This window comes from Mauremys reevesii, unplaced genomic scaffold (genome assembly GCF_016161935.1).
Source record: "Mauremys reevesii isolate NIE-2019 unplaced genomic scaffold, ASM1616193v1 Contig131, whole genome shotgun sequence".
In the NCBI taxonomy this organism is placed as follows: domain Eukaryota; kingdom Metazoa; phylum Chordata; order Testudines; family Geoemydidae; genus Mauremys; species Mauremys reevesii.
In genome coordinates, this window is record NW_024100751.1 from 67333 (window position 1) to 79372 (window position 12040).

At 51.3% G+C, this 12040-nt stretch overlaps 1 long non-coding RNA gene across 1 annotated transcript; it reads right to left on the minus strand.

Annotated features, from left to right (window-relative positions):
- Positions 1-1354: 1354 nt before the first annotated feature.
- LOC120392988 lies at positions 1355-2959 on the minus strand. Its single transcript, XR_005591839.1, has 3 exons — positions 2803-2959; positions 2293-2351; positions 1355-1547 (listed from the first exon to the last, which is right to left on the minus strand). It is a non-coding gene; the product is annotated as an uncharacterized LOC120392988 (long non-coding RNA).
- Positions 2960-12040: the final 9081 nt, after the last annotated feature.

The window sequence follows — 12040 nt, forward strand, 5'->3', positions numbered from 1 at the left end:
ACACGTGACAGGTGCACCCGAACTGGAATTCCAGTGACCCGGGCTGCTGAAGGAGTTACTAAGAGAACCGTGTGAGGCCCAGTCCAGGCTGGTTCAAAGGTTCGTTTTCTATAGGCTTTCACCATCACCTGGTCACCAGGCTGCACCTCACATATGTCCTCTTTGCAGCCTTTGAGTCTGGTTCAGTTCAGGGGTCCTGTGAGACACACTGCGATAACAATTTGCAATATTCAACAGGCTGGTCACCCATGACATACAATTCCCCCCCTGCAGTGCACAGATTTCCTGGCGTCCTCATCGCCCGCCCTGCCAGCGTTTCAAAAGGAGATAAGGAATGTGGATTAGTAGGAAGCATGGAAGTCCCCGTCAGGGAATTATTTCAGTCATCAATAGTTTAACTACATCAGATGCAGTGGTCTTGGCCACTGGGGAAGCTTCTACCCACTTAGTAAAGTGATCCATGATCACCAGAACATATTCTTTCCCTCTGCACCTTGGCAGGGGACCAATTCCATCTATTTGTAACTGCGTGAAGGGCTGTGTTGGTCTTGGCTGATGCTGCATTTTCATTTTCACTGTGGGAGCAGAATTATATTGAGCACACGTTACACGCCTTCTCACATAATCATGCACGTCTGCATTAAGCTTAGGATGCCACCAGGTGTTTGACATACGGTGGATCACCCTCCGTGCTCCATCATGTCCCAACATGTGATACACTTGAATAATAGTTCCCATTAGCACATTTGGTAACACTAATGTGTTCCCTGGCCCTCTCCAAGTGTTATCATCACACAGATTGCCCCCATTATCCATCCATAACCACTTCTCTGCCCTTGGGGCAGTGTGCTGAATGTCCTGTAATTCAAAAAATTTTGGGGGTTTTATGAGAGGCTGTGTTGCTGCAACCAATTGGGTCTCTTTACCTTCCACTGCTGCTTGTTTAGCTAGTTCATCTGCCCTTCGGTTCCCCTCCCTTCTGTGTGGGCCTTCACTTTTATCACTGCTATGTCGGTAGGTTTCTGCATGGCTGCATGACGTTTCTGCACTATCCCCCCATTTTGTATTGGGATCCTGTACTTGTCAGGAATCCCCGATTTACCCACGAGTTAATGTAATTATCTACAACCCCAAACACACATCTAGAATTAGTATCTATGTTTATAGCATGACCTTCCGCGGCTTCACATGCGCAACTAACACCTGCAGTTCTGTTACTTGTGCTGATGCCCCAAGTAAACTGCCAGGTGTCACCAGCTGCCCATCTTGCATACAAACGGCCCATCCTGTGTGTCGCTTGCCATCCATGTAGGAGGAAGAACCATCCACGTATAGGCAAGGGGCACCAGGTATTGCAGTTTCTTTTACCAATGGAAGGTCCATGGGCTCTTCCTTAAGGCAACACTGATGCGGGTGTCCCTCATCTGGGCTAGGCGTGAGGGTGGCAGGGTTTAGCGATGACGCTCGTTGCAGATGTACTGAAGGCATTAGCAAGCTCGTTTCCCATCGAGTCCATCTTGCCACCTGGACTGCCGAAGATTTCTTTCCTGATAAAATAGCAAGGACAGCGTGAGGCACGACAATAATTACATCCTGCACACCAATTAGTGGTGAGGCTTGATTGAGGGCCATAGAAGCTCCTTCCACCTCCTGGAGGCACGGTGGCATTGCTTGAGTGACAGCATCTAGTTTAGAAGAGTAGTGTGCTACTGGGCACTGTTTGTCCCCATGTTTTTGCATGAACACTGCTGTCATATGTCCCTCGCTGACATGCGTGTACAATGTAAAAGGCATTAATGGATTAGGAAGTCCCAACCCTAGGGCAGTACTTAGCCTCTGTTTCAATGTGGTAAATGCCTGTTCACATTCAAATGTCCATTCAATTTCATCATGTGGTCCACCAGCACCCTTCAGGAGATTATTAAGGGGCTGGACAATCCTTGAATAATTTGGGATTTGAGTTCAGCAGAAATTAAATAGCCCCAATTCTTTCCTAACTCCCCTGACCGTAATTGGTTGTGGGCATGAACATAAGAACATAAGAACATAAGAAAGGTTAAACATTGTTATAGTCCTAGCCTTCACAACCTCCTCAGGTAATAAGTAAATAACTTTTCCTTATCCACTTTCTCAACATCACTCATGATTTTATATACCTCTATCATGTCCTCTATCATGCATTAATAGCCTCAGTGTGGTCAACAGTTAAACACTTGTACCCCTTGGATATGAGATACCCCAGATAGGATACTTCCTCCTTTGCGATCTGAGCCTTTCTAGCATTACATTTACCCCACTGTCTGCCAAGTGCTGCAGGATCACTTCTAAGCCTTTCATGTGCGTTTGGCCATCTGGTGAGGAGACAAGAAGATCATCAACATACTGTACAACACAAGAAGCCACGTCTGGCAGCTTTGCCAGCACATCAGCTAACACTCTATGAAACAAAGCAGGTGAGTTATAGAAACCCTGGCTGAGGCGAGTGAAGGTATATTGCTTCCCTTTAACAGTGAATGCAAACCAAAACTGACTGTCAGGGTGCCCAGGAATAGACCAAAAGCCATTGCTAATGTCCAAGGCTGAAAACACTATGTGATCATCAAAAGCATGTAAGCCTCCCTCTACTATCCACTCCTGTACCTTTTCCCAGAAGGGTAGGTTTGGGTTATTAAGCTGCAAAGATGACAATTCTTTTAACATGCTCCACAAGTCAGAGGGACTTATAGGAGTGTGCTCTAGGCGACTAACAGCAGCAGGGCCCCCTTCCCCTGGGTTAGGATTAGGGACAGTGGTCACTCTCACCGGAGCCATGAAACTAGACTGATATCCCCATGTTACACATGTAGGGTCCAAAGGTGCTGAGGGACAAGATTTCTTTCCCTGCAAGTCTGCTTCTTTATACTTTTTTGCTTCTGCTTGCAGTTTTCCCACCTCTGCTTCTAACTCTCCCACCCTTCCTTTTAGCACATCACTCTTTCTAACCAGCTGTTTATAATCAACAATTAAACACATACCAGCCATTTTGTCCTTCTTTATTTCAATCATACAGCCAACATATTTTCACAAGAAAACTAATAAACTTACTGCTACAAGTTATAAAAACACTAATCATACACTCTTCATATTGTGGATCATTATATCCCTTCATCTTTCCCTTTTTTTAACCTAAATATCCTCCAATCTCCAAATTTTTAAACACAATTCTGTTTACAGACTAATAACAATGTATTCAAATCAAACACCCCAGACTAAAATGACCAATCAGCAGATTAATCCTTTTTCCAATTTATTTGATCTGCACAATTACAATGTCCAATTGGGAGATCAGGGCCAGCCAACACATTCGCTAGAGGTACTTAGGGATCTACCTGCCCCTACACTAACTGTTGCTCCTTACAGCCTCTGTCATAGGTTTATTCCCCACTTGGAACTTTAGCGTCCACAAGATGGGGACCTGCATGGGCTCCTCTAAACTGAAATCCTAGTTTAGATCTGGTAATGCTGCCACCAGCTAGAAATTCCAGTGTCTAGCACATTCCCTGTTCCCCCAAAACTTTCCCGTGGAAACACCGATCCAAACTCCTTGGATCTAACACAAAGGGAAATAAACCATTCCCCCCACCTTCTTCCCCCTCCCTTCGCCATCAGGAGAGATCACCTTGATTCAAACTCCTTGAATCAAAACAAAGAGGGATTCACCTTCCCCCCACCTGTCCCCGGTGAGTCAAACTAATCCCCTGAGGTTTCAAACAAGGGAAAAATCAAACAGGTTCTTCAAAAGAAAAGCTTTAATTAAAGAAAGAAAAGTAAAAACTATCTCTGTAACACCAGGATGAAAAAATATACAGGGTTTAGCTTATAACCCTAGAGGGGCTCCCCCCCCTCAGAATAATCAAAAGTAACAGCAAACAGAAATAAAGATATTTCTCCAGCAAACACACATTTGCAAATACAGAAATTAATTACAAAACTAATCCGCCTTGCTAATACTCACTATACTGAATAGAAGGAAATATTTAATGAAGATTGTAGAGCCTGGATGTACGTCTGGCCCCTCTTAGATCCAAAGAGAGAACAGCCCCCAAAACAAAGAACACAAACAAAGACTTCCCTCCACAGAGATTTGAAATTATCTTGTCCCTTGATTGGTCCTCTGGTCAGGTGTCCGTCAGGTTTACTGAGCTTGTTAACCCTTTACAGGTAAAAGAGACCTGAACCCTTAACTATCTGTTTATGACAGCCTCTTTGATTTCCCACTTCAACAGCACTTAGAGGAACTTACAGCTTAGCCAGCCCCCACACTAAGTACAATGTCTTAAGACTGCAACAAACTCCCTGAATTCCCCAGCACCAAGACTTGCTTACCACAAAAGGTATGAGAGTCACCAGTCAGGTCAGAGACACACAACCAAATAAAAAATGAACAAACTCACCCTCTAATTTGATTGTAGGTTTGATCCGGAAAGATATTTCTCACCCTGCTCGCTGCGCCAAGAAACTGGTGGGATTTTGTGGTTCCCAGTGAGTCTGATGCTGGGTAGAATCAAGGGACTTCGATTCCATGCGATTCAATTCAACAAGGCTTTATTGAATATGTGCACAAGGAGAGCCCCTGGGACAAAGAATCAGGCAGAGTCCCTCCAGCCAGGAGCCCCTCCCCTAGCTAGTGTATAGCACATGGCACTTATAGAACAAGTTATAGAACAACTTACAGAACATGAAGCTCTAACCAATCACAGTTAAACAAACCCATATAGGGGTTTGTTTATCACACGCTCATAGTGCGCCATGCCACATGCTGAGCTCACCCCCTCCTACTGGCTTTCTCTAGGATGTTCCGAGGCTGCTGAGCCACAGCGTGCTTCCCTAGGCACAAGTACCCTGCAAAGCACATTGTATCCAAAATGAACACAAGCATCCCCTTCAGCTCCCCCATTTGGTTTTGGGGTAAGAACAATTCTTAGACCCCACTAACACCACTTCCTTGTATTTATTAGGAGCAATAATTAATTTTATTAACAATTAACTATGATTTTGAGAACAGAACGAAATAATACATAATAATATTTGCAATCAAAATAATAAGTCCACATACCACTGTGAGAACACAACCCAAATCCATTCCCCATGGAATTTTTGTTTCCACAATAGCAAACCCTTCTATCCACTGAATCACTGTAATTGCCCTACCACTTTTTTCATAATATCTTTTAAAAGGCTTAACACAATAGGAAGAACGAGATATTTAAGCAAGGCTTGCCTGCCACAGTTAACCACCCACATCCATACCAGATATTGGAGTCTTCCTCACTGCTGTATCATCCATTGAATTACATTACATGCACCATTAAGTCAGGTCCCAACATTTGAGATAAGGCTTGTCCTGACTTCAGGTTTTCCGTACACAAAACCCATCCTCCAGGATGGAACATTGGTCCCGTGGGAAAGCCATATAGTTATCTCCGGCCCTTATTGTATACAGGTGTCTGTGACATGCAAATGGAAGTGGGTGCACTCGCTGAGCCTCCAGTTCAGGAATTAACACCCCTCCAAGGATGCAATGACCATCTCAACATACCCCTATTATTGATAGGGACCCCTCCCCTGCCACCATCCATGGTGAAGACATTCAGTCTTTGAGAACTGCAGCTCTCACCCAACATGGCACCTGTAGCACGAGTGAGTCTCCTATCAGGGGTGCAACTCTCATGCTGAACACCAGGAAGATACCATGCCAGGAAGATAACACAATTTTTCCACATGCCTAGACCAATGTTTGCTTATACATTTGAGTAGTTGTTAATAGATGGCTGAGTACAACAGTGAGGACCTAACCAACTGTTGCTGAGTTAAGGGAATAGCTAACTTGATGAGACGTGAGCCCCACTCTCACCACAATGAACTGTCATTCCTGCTACAGACAAATTTTAACCCAGTCCCTATTATTAGATTTCAGTAATGGCATTTACAACTGATCCAGTGGCTCCTCCCCAGGGGTCTCTGCCGGAAACCCTGGTACTGAGGACACAGCGGAGGAGGGGGTCTCTACCCCTGCTGGCCCCAGGGACCCAAGCTAGCACCGCTCCGTGGTCACATCCGTCACCAACCACTCCTCCACCCGCGGCGAGGAACCCGTGGCCTTCAACCGCCTGTGTACGCAGCCGCCATGTGAGCCCCCCGGCGCGGGCGTGAAGAGAAAGCGCTCGGCACGTGGCAGAGAGGCCGAGGAGGAGGCAGAAAAAAAGTGCCTTTACTATATGAAGGTCCAGGCCTTGAACGGCGTCTCGGTGGCCTGGGAGACCAGGGCCGGCTTTGGAGCCATTAGGAAGCGGCCTCGGATCTTTAAGGCCAAGTACATCGGCGGAGAAAGCTTTGCCGGCTCGGACCTGAGCAGCTCCCACACCAAGTCGGAGCTGGGGGACGTGGACCCAGAGGCAGTGTGCGGCGTTGAGGGACCGGCAGAGGAGACACAGCAGCAGCCGACGGGAGCGCCCCCGGAGTGGCTCCTCACCATCGAGCAGGGCCTGCGGTGCCTGGCCTGCTTCCGAGTCTTTCCCAGCCTGGAGGCCCTGACCCAGCATGTGAAGCAGGGGCTGCGCCAAGGCTTCAGCTGCCGCGTGTACTACGGGGTGCTGGGGCAGCTGAGGGCGAGAGGGAGGTCCCAGAGGGGAAGAGTCCTGTGCCCTTGGGGTGAGGAGCCTAAGCCAGGGGCCTTGGAGATGGGCACAGCCCGGTCGCAGGCTGCCGGGGTGACAGATGTCAGGGCTGAGGCAGCCCAGTGGGGCAGAGTGTCCATCCCCCCAGGCCAGGGCAGCATGGGCACCGACAGGACGTTGTCTAGGGCTCTGTCCAGCCTAGTTTCCAGTGTGCCCAGCGAGGGGGCTCTGGCCCTTCCCTGGGGGCAGCGTGTCGGACCCCTGACCGGGCGCTCCCCTGATAGTCGCACTCGGTGAGTCCCCTTCCCCACCCCCTCCCCCTGCCCACGGGGGGCCCCTTTGGGCCTGGGACACAGGGCTGGGAGCGGGTGGGGGACTCACCGCAGGGGGCGATGGCCGCAGGACCTGGGCTTTCATTCTGCTTTCAGAGTCGCAGAGATCAAGGGAGTCGCCCCCTCATCAGGGCGTCTGTGCCGAGAGCCCTGGTCCTCAGGACACAGTGGAGGAGGGGGTCTCTGCCGGGAGCCCTGGTCCTCAGGACACAGCGGAGGATGGGGTCTCTGCCGGGAGCCCTGGTCCTCTAGACACAGCAGAGGAAGGGGTCTCTGCCAGGAGCCAGGTTCCTGAGGAGGGGGTTTCTGCCCCTGCTGGCCCCAGGGACCCAAGCCAGCATCCCTCTGCGGCCATATCCGTCACTAGCCACTCCTCCACCCGTGGCGTGGAACCTGTGGCCTCCAACCGCCTGTGTACGCAGCTGCAATGTGAGTCTCCCGGCTCAGGCGAGAAGAGAAAGCGCTCGGCAGGTGGCAGAGAGGCCGAGGAGGAGGAAGAAGAAAAGGCCCTTTATTATATGAAGGTCCAAGCCGTGAACGGCGTCTCGGTGGCCTTGGAGACCGTGGCTGGCTTTGTTGCCATTAGGAAGCGGCCTCGGATCTTTAAGGCCAAGTACAGCGGAGGAGAAAGCTTTGCCGGCTCGGACCTGAGCAGCTCCCACTCCAAGTCCGAGCTGGGGGACGTGGACCCAGAGGCAGAGTGCGGCGTTGAGGGGCCGGCAGAGGAGGTGCCGCAGCAGCCGACGGGAGCGCCCCCGGAGTGGCTCCTCACCATCGAGCAGGGCCTGCGGTGCCTGGCCTGCTGCCGAGTCTTTCCCAGCCTGGAGGCCGTGAAGCAGGGGTGCTGGGGCAGCTGAGGGCGAGAGAGAGGTCCCAGAGGCAGGGCTGGCTCTAGCTTTTTTGTAACCCCAAGCAAAAAAAAACAAAAAAACCCTGCATGGGGGGCGGAGCGGCGAAGGGGCGGGGGAGAACAAACCTGCCAGCCAGCCTGAACAGCAAGGGGAGGGGCAGGAAACCAACCTGCTGGCCGGCCGGAGCAGCAAAGGGCGAGTGGGGAAGGAAACCTGCCAGCCAGTCGGAGAGAGGACAGGGAGGGGGGCGTGAAACAAACCTACCGGCCAGAGCAGCAAGGACGGGGGGGCCCGTGAAACAAACCTGCCGGCCAGAGCAGCAAAGGAGCGGGGGGAGGGCTGTGAAATAAACCTGCCGGCAGGAACGGCGAAGGGAAGAAAATAAAACAAAATTAGTACCTATGGGACAGCAGGAGCGCGGGTGCACAGGGACTCCCAGCCCTGCAGACCCCGGCAGCGGAGTGCACACCCCAGCTGGCGGGGCAGAGAGAGAGAGAAGAAGGGTAGCCAGGGCTTCCTTAAGCGGGACGCTCACCATGCGGCCCCTCCTGCCACGCCGCCTGCCGGGAGGGCTCCGCGCTGCTCCGGGGGGCAGGCAGGGAGGGACGTGGGCTGCTGTGCCGGGCTTGCTGCAGACCTGGCACTGCTCCGAGCAGCTCCCCTCCTCTGTGCCGCCGCCCCCTACAGGGCAGCAGGAGCAGCAAACCAAAAAGAAAAAAACCTGCAAGGGCGGCGCAAGCGTGGAAGCGCAAAAAAAGAAATAGGATTTGGTGGGATGCCACCCCTTGGAATCTGCCGCCCCAAGCACCAGCTTGTACGACTGGTGCCTGGAGCCAGCCCTGCGCAGAGGAGAAGAGTCCTGTGCCCTTGGGGTAAGGAGCCTAAGCCAGGGGCCTTGGAGATGGGCACAGCCCGGTCGCAGGCTGCCAGGGTGACAGATGTCAGGGCTGAGGCAGCCCAGTGGGGCAGAGTGTCCATCCCCCCAGGCCAGGGCAGCATGGGCACCGACAGGACGTTCTCTAGGGCTCTGTCCAGCCTAGTTTCCAGTGTGCCCAGCGAGGGGGCTCTGGCCCTTCCCTGGGGGCAGCGTGTCGGACCCCTGACCGGGCGCTCCCCTGATAGTCGCACTCAGTGAGTCCCCTTCCCCACCCCCTCCCCCTGCCCGCGGGGGGCCCCTTTGGGCCTGGGACACAGGGCTGGGAGCGGGTGGGGGACTCACCGCAGGGGGCGATGGCCGCAGGACCTGGGCTTTCATTCTGCTTTCAGAGTCGCAGAGATCAAGGGAGTCGCCCCCTCATCAGGGTGTCTCTGCCGGGAGCCGTGGTCCTCAGGACACAGCGGAGGAGGGGGTCTCTGCCCTTGCTGGCCCCAGGGACCCAAGCCAGCACCCCTCTGCGGCCATATCCGTCACTAGCCACTCCTCCACCCGCGGCATGGAACTTGTGACCTCCAAGCACTTGTGTGCGCAGACGCCATGTGAGCCCCCCGGCACGGGTGTGAAGAGAAAGTGCTCGGCACCTTGTTGGTGTCACTAGGCATAACTGGGTAGCTCGGGGCGGTGGAAGACCACGAGTTTCGATGGAGCCCCCCTGCTCTAGGCCAAAGTGAACCAAAGCTCCTCCATGCTGAACTTTAACCGACCTAAACTGCCAGCAACTGCAGAACAGAATGTGTAACAGTCAGCTATCAACTGCAGCACAGCTCAAACCGGGCTAAAGCAGTAGTAACATGGGGGGGCCTAGGTACCGCTAGCTCAGGGACAAAATAACTTGTAGAAGGAAAATTTACTAACAAGCTACAAATTGCAGCAGCCAAGGTTGCTAGGGGAAGGAAGGGGGGAGGGGAGAAAGGGGGAAACTAAGCTGAAGTAAACAACTTGGGTATAAAAAGGGAAAGCTGCTTGTATCAGCGCGCTTGATCTGAGACATGCTGGTCTCCTAGTGCCTTTTCTGAGATCTCGAATAAACTTTTGTCTCTCACCAGCCTTCGCTTCCCGTTTGCCATGTTCCTGTGCAGAACTAATCCTTGGCTGTGACGCAGCTGTTGGGTGTCGCTGCGTTTATCAGCTGCTGGCGGCTTCCCAGGGGGAGTCTATAGATGGGGCCAAACCTGCTGGAGCTGCTGAGGGGAACAACGGTGCTGTGGGCTGGAGAGCCAGGGTTACAGTGGGGTGGAAGGCGAGATTCCCTCGCACAGAAGTGCCTGCGCCGGCTCATCGCTGGGAAGGGAGCCCCCGGAGCAGGGGCGGCTCTAGCACCAGCAAAGCAAGCACCTGCTTGGGGCAGCCCATTTGCAGGGGCGGTATGGGAGCTGAGGACCAACAGGGGGCTCTGGGAGCTGTAGTTCCCTGGTTAGCTCCCTGCCTATAGAGCCAGCCCTGGAGCAGGGAAAGAACTACAATTCCCAGCATTCCCTTGGCCACTACCAACTGGAAAGGAAGGAGGGGACCTCAGGCGGCAGCGTGCTGCGAGTGCTGTGGGTGGCAGGGAGACCAGATTTGAACATTCACAAAACAGGACACTCCAGGGGGAGGGAAACCCCACTGTTGGTGTCACTAGGCATAAATCTAGGTAACTCGGGGGGGGTGGAAGACCACGAGTGTCAATGAAGCCCCCCTGCTCTGGGTCTACGTGAGCCAAAGCAACTCCATCTTGTGAACTTCAACCAGCCTAAATGTTAACAGCCTAAAAGCAAAATGTGTAACAGTCAGCTTTTCTAGCAAACAGCTAACAGCTGTAGCTTCACTCAAACTAGCAAAAGCAGTAGTGATAGAAAGGGGGAAAGTCTACATGCGCCTGGGCCGACAAGGCCAAAGATAAGCATGCAAATGGGAACTTTTCTAACACGCTAAAATGTAATGTTTAAAGTAACTGCTGTTGGGAAAGGAGGGGTGAGGGGGAAAACAAAACAAAAGGCTTACACAAACAGCTTAAGATATAAATATTGTAAATACCTTGCAATGCTGACAACAAAAGTGGCATGCGAACATCTGTTCTCACTTTCAGGTGACACTGTAAACAAGAAGCGGGCAGCATCATCTCCCATAAACGTAAATAACTTGTTTGTCTGTGCGACTGGCTGAACAAGAAGTAGGACTGAGTGGACTTTCTAGGCTCTAAAGTTTTACATTGTTTTATGTTTGTGTCCAGTTACGTAGCAAAAAAAAAAAGCTACATTTGTGAGTTGCACTTTCACAGTAAAGAGATTGCACTATGGTACTTGAATGAGGTGAACTGAAAAATATTATTTCTTTTATCATTTTTACAGTGCAAAGATTTGTAATAACAATAATATCAAGTGAGTACTTTACACTTTGTATCCTGTGTTGTAATTGAAATCAATATATTTGAAAATGTAAAAAAACATCCAAAATATTGAATACATTTCAATTGGTTTCTAGTGTTTAACAATCTGATTAAAACTGATTAAGCGTGATTATTTTTTTTAATCACAATTAATTTTTTTGAGTTAATCGTGTGAGTTCACTGCAATTACTTGACATCCCTAGTGATTAGTTTTCAAATGATACCTCTTGAGGCGTGTTTTGTACAAAGATGATCACAGTAGCGGGCCAGGTCTGAATACAAGGCTGCATTCGGGCACAAAGAGCCTCCCATGGGAAGCCCCATATCCAATGCAGAGGGCAAAATGTAACCGCTGCCAATCGCGCCAGCAGCAACAAGGGCCGGGTCCTTATTTTAGGGGACTCCCTACAATTTCTTCCTTTTTTGGCTCAAGACCCCACCCCATAATGCGGGAACCTATAAGCCAGGTGCCTTTGCTAGGCAAATCCGTCCCCTCTTGCAAGCACAGAGGTTTAAACAAACAAACTTTATGGAGGGGACCGGAGAAAAGGGACAGGCCAGGCTGACCTGAGACAAATAGTTACACTTTAACGCCTCGCACCCCCGGTTACCTCACGGTGCACAAGTCACAGAACCAAACAATTGGACCCTGAGTGGCTGGTGCCGTTTTTGGCCTCCCCCTCTCAGTTCAGGGCCCCCCCGATTTCCTCACTCACAGTCTGTGCTCCCAAGAGTCCAGGACAACCAGGGGCCGGTTTGGTAGCCAGCTGGGGCTCCACCGCCTGCCCTGCTATAATGATGTCGGCGGCTAGGCCAGGGAGGCCTCACCATACTCACTAGGCTGATGTAGCCGGTCGCTGTGAATTCCTCTGCTCCCGCTGGCGGCACCCACCTGC